Source organism: Jaculus jaculus, chromosome 14, assembly GCF_020740685.1.
Source record: "Jaculus jaculus isolate mJacJac1 chromosome 14, mJacJac1.mat.Y.cur, whole genome shotgun sequence".
In the NCBI taxonomy this organism is placed as follows: Eukaryota; Metazoa; Chordata; class Mammalia; order Rodentia; family Dipodidae; genus Jaculus; species Jaculus jaculus.
Window position 1 is genome coordinate 83648789 of NC_059115.1, and position 5339 is coordinate 83654127.

Below are 5339 nucleotides of genomic sequence, written 5' to 3' on the forward strand. Positions count from 1 at the left end.
TTAAAGAAATATCTCACTTTTCGAAATACTCTCATAGCTAATACATAGAGGCATGCTTGTATGTGGGCACAGTAATGCAGTTTAGAAAAGGGCGGGGGGAAATCACACTAGAACTATTCAATTTCTTTAAAACCACTGAGCAAGAAAAGTAACATTGAACTTCCATACTGATTTTATACAAGTTCTATAGAGTACCTTGACTTAAATCTAAGAGCAAAGTTAAGACTCTCCTCTATTTTTGGTAGACAACTGCAGGGTAAACTTAGATGACTTCCCCCTGGATTTTACCTAGGAGTGGCCTTTGAAAAATATTTTATTTAAAAAAGGGCACATTTGGCACTTTTATACTGGTGTCACCAGTGTTAATATTTCTTGGGATCTCAGGAAGATTCATATTCTTTACAGCCCATACAGCGGGGGCTGGAGCTTCTGCTAAGCCAGCCTCAGATTTCTCCAGCTTATTCTATGCATCAATCGGTGTAATGATCTCATCCATGTTGGTCTCCAAGACCATTCACTCCCCAATCACTATTTCTGCAAGATTATTGTGAACCTTGTCTACATAGAATATTAAATCCAGTTCACAGACATTGTCAAAACATTTGTCTAATGTTTCCACAAACACTTGAACTATATCTAAAATGCCAAGTTGACTTTCTGAGGAATCCACACAGAAGACAAAGTATAGTGTTGCATAATGTCTATAAATCGGTTTGTTGTCAGATCCTCCAGTTAAGAATCCTCCTTCTGGGATATTACAAACATTTACATGTCTCTTAGATACCACATGAAAAGTCTCCCCAATGATTTGCTGCCACCCGTCTTCACTGTAAGGCTGGCAGAATTTGCACAGCCATGACTGTGGAAGATGAGGATCGCCTGGACCATGGCTGGGCCGGGCCAGCCGGGTGGGCATGCTGGGGAAGGGGTTGGAGGCAGGTACCTGAGCCTCGCCTCCAGAATGTCACCTGCGATCCTTCCCCACCCGCCTCCTCTTTTTTTTTTTTTTTTTAACAGTCCCACTATCTAGCTGTTGCAGCTGCCTTTTCATTGTTTCGACAAACACCCAAGCAGAAGCAGCTTATGGGAGCAAAGAGTTCCTTTCAGTGTTACAGATTCCAGGGGAAGCTCCATCAGGGCAGAAGAAGCTGGCTCACTTCCCACACCCTTGGCACCGAGGCAGACCAACACAGCAAGCTACAACAGCCAGCCCTTAGGATGGCTCTCTATGCACCTATTAGGGCTAGACCCAAGGTACACCCCCAGTGCACCTCCTCCAGCAGGGCTCTGCCTGCTGGAGACAAGGAGGAAGCTTAATCTTAATCAGAAATACCTCAGGCAGGGCAGGAGAGATGAGATGGTTTAGCAGTTAAGGCACTTGTCTGTGAAGCCTAAGGACCCAGGTTCAATTCCCTAGAACCCACATAAACCCTATGCACAAGGTGGCGCATGCATCTCGAGTTTGTTTGCAGTGGCTGGAGGCCCTGATGCACCCATTCTCCCTCTTTCACGAACTAATAAAAATAATACCTCAGGCAATGGGGACATTACATTTACAAATTACCACAGTAGCCCAAATTAGCCTGGAACTCACTGTGCAACTGATGCTCGTGACTCTTTTCTGAGTGCTGGGACAAGTGACAAGTCTGTGCCACCATAACATGAAATTCACAATTTTAACCATATGTTAAGGGAGTAATTAATTTTTTCCATACTGGGTATTGAACCTAGGGCCTTACAAGTGGAAGGCAAATATTCTACTACTGAGCTATATCCCAAATCCTCTTTTCCTCCTTTTTTTTTTTCAAACTATTTGTTCTGAGATAGGGACTCACTAAGTCACCCAGGCTAGACGTGAACTCACTGTATGACACAGGCTGGCATTGGGTTTGCATTCCTTCTACCTTAGTCTTCCTAGTAGTTGGAATTACAGGTCTGGGCCACCCGTTCTGGCTTAATTATATTGTAAAGTTTATAATTCTGTGGCTTCTAGCATATTCACAAGGTTATGTTACCATTACCAATATCTAATTTCAGAATATTTTTAACATCCAAATAAAAACCCCATGCCCAACCAAGCATTGTGACCCATGCCTTTACTTCCAGCATTTAGGAGGCAGACGTAGGAAAATGGTTTGAGTTTAAGCCTGTGAAGCCTAAGGACCCAGGTTCGATTCCCTGGTATCCAAGTAAGCCAGATACAGAGGGTGGTGCACATGTCTGGTGTTCATTTACAGTGGCTAGAGGCTCTGACACACCTGTTCTCTCTCTCCTCTCTCCATATGCCTTTTTCTTTCCCTTATAAATAAATAAATAAATATTTTAAAACATTTAATTAAAAAAAGCACCATACCCATTAAGCAGGTAGTTCTCCTCCCCCACCCCCCACCCCTGCCGCTCCAGTCCTGGTAACCAATGATCTTCTCTCTGTTTCTATATGTCATATGAATGAGAGAATTCATGGTGATGCATGCCTGCAACCCAGCACTGAGAAGTCAGAGGCAACAGGAAGACGGCCACAAACTCAAGGCCAGCCTGGACTTATCATGAATTACAGGCCCTCCAGAGCTACAAAGTAAGACCTTGTTTCATAAACAAGGCAAAACAAAACACAAACACACAGTTTGTGGATTCGTGTGTCTGGCTTCTTTTATTTAGCATGGTATTTTCTTTTTATTTATTTCCTTGAGGCAGGATCTCACTCTAGTTCAGGCTGACCTAGAACTCACTTTATAGGCCAGGATGGTCTTGAACTCATGGCAATCCTCCTACCTCAGGCTTCCAAGTCCTGGGATTAAAGGTGTGCACCACCTCGCCCAGCAAGCATGATATTTGTAATGTCTTCTATGTTTTGTCATGTGTCAGTACTTAATTCCTTTTCATGGCTTAACAATATTTCATTATAGAAGATATAACTTCTGATGTTCTATAGCACAGTAGAATAGCTGATTGATAACAACTATTTGAATATTTCAAAATAGTTTGCAAAGAGGACTTATCACAGAGAAGTAATAAGTGTTTGAGATGAAATGTATGTTGATTATCCTGATCTAAACGTGATACATGTAATACATGTATATCGACTTTGAAATTTTCCCTGATACTCCCTGAACATAGACAACTGTGTGTCACTTAAACACAAATATACGTTGAACAGCTCTCCAGCTAGTCTTAGTGTAAAGATGGGTTTAAAAAGCAGACACTAATTTCTGTGTGCTAAACACCAGCAATAATACACTTCTCATAAGTTCTTATCAATAACATAATAATAATAATAATAATATTTCATTGTATAGGGTATATACCACTTGGCTTGGGAAGAAAGCTGCCATGAACATTGAAATACAAGTTTTTGTTTGAACACCTGTTTTCACTTTGTGTTTAACTTTTTGGGGGAAAAAAAAGTGTTTCCTAAACAACTGTATTATGTTACATCTCTACCAGCAGTGCATGAGAGTTCCAATTCTTCACATTCTCAACAGTACTTACTTTGTATTTGTTCATTTGATTGTTTGTTTGTTATGAAAACCCTAGCGAATGTGAAATCTCATTACAGCCTTTTTATGGCTGTGCACATGTGTGTGCAGGTATACATGTGTGGGTGCAGGTGGAGGCCAGAGGACAACCTTGGGTGGTTGTTACTCAGAAATGCCATCTACCTTTTGTGTGACAGGGTCTGTCACTGGTCTGGAGTTCACCAACTAGGCTAGACTGGCTGACCAGTGAGCCCCGGGGTTCCACAGGTCTCTACCTTCCCAGACTGACATCATAAATGTACACCACCATGCCTGGTGTTGTCCATGGGTTCTGGGGATTGAATTCAGTCCTCATGCTTGAAGGGCAAGTCCTATGCTGACTGAGCTACACCCTTGCCTCTCACCGCAGTTCTGATTTACATTTTCCTCAGGAGTAATGAGGTTGGACATGTGCTTTTCTCTCACTTGTATACCTTCTTAGAAGAAATGTCTATGCATATCCTTTGCCCATTAAAAAAAATCACATTGGCCTTTTGCTATGGATCCACAAGAACTCTGTAAATTCTGTGTAATGGGCCTTTGGCAGACAAGATGTGCAAATATTTTCTCGTATGAGTTATCTTTTCCCTTTACAATAGTGTTTTGGATGCACAAACTTGTTTAAATTTTGAAATCTGATTTGTCTATCTTTTATTTCTTGTGGTTTTGGGATCATGTCTAAGCATCTATGTCCTTATCCACAGTCATGAAGATGTGCCCTATGGCTTATCCTAAGACTTTTCTTGTTTTTGCTTCTATGCTTAGGTCCTTGTTCTACTGTGAATTCAACATTCACATGTATGAGGTGGACGTCCAGTGTTCCCATCTCCCCGAGAGGTTGCGATAAGTCCATCATGGGAGACAGATACCCAGTCTCTGCTGCAACTGCCCACTCAGCAAACCTATGTATGTGTGTTTTTAAAAGATTTAAAAAAAATAAGCTTCAAATGAATAATTTAAAAGCATTTCCTTGCCATCCACTCAGCACACAGAATGTTTAGTTAAGTTGCTGTATTAGAAAAATGGCCTGTAATGAAGTTGGGGTCCTGCCTGGAGTTTAAGCAACAGACTGAGGTAAGAAACCTGTGGTTTTCCCTCTTCCTCATTGCCTCAGGCAGCCCAAGATAATCACTGAGCCACCAGATAATGGCACTTTCCAAGATAATCACCAGAGCCACAGTTTATTCTTCGTAAAATGCCACAAAATATTACTGCTAATAAGTTCAGTGAAGATTTGTTTGATGTGGGGTTTAGAAGATATAATGAAGCTGACCTCATTAAGATCACATGCATAACATGAACAGGCATAAAACTAAATTCATTAGAATCCACAGGCAGTATTTAATGGCTTTATTTGGCACTATTAGGAAGTGAAGGAAATTAGTACATTTTTCTGAAAGTTGCTTGAGCCCGTTCTTAGAAAAATGCAGTAAAATGTTCAAACTGTGCTTTAAGTGTGAGGAGGATTCTGCCCTTGTTACCATAAGGCACTGGCAAGTTTCCTCCACTGACAATATCTTTCTGAGCATGGCAGCTTTGGGAAGTGTTCTGGGCTGAGAGAAAGAAAAGCTAACTTCTGGCTCCCTGCCAGTTTTAAAGACTTAGAAAAGATTTTTAACAATTTGTCTTCTAAGTTTGAAGCATGTCTCCTGAATTCCTCTTGTGTTATCAGTAAACAAGGCAGTTGTTTTTTCTTATGAGGGCTCCAAGGTTAAGGTGCACTTTCAACAATTGTTTATTTTTGAACAAGCACATCACATTGTGCTTTATCCTGGGCTAAAGTGGCTGCTCTCCGTTAGGTCAAAGAAAGTTCACATTTCAAAG

At 41.1% G+C, this 5339-nt stretch overlaps 1 pseudogene; it reads right to left on the minus strand.

Annotated features, from left to right (window-relative positions):
• Positions 1–313: 313 nt before the first annotated feature.
• On the minus strand, positions 314–888 carry LOC101610775 (annotated as a pseudogene).
• Between the last annotated feature and the right edge of the window lie 4451 nt (positions 889–5339).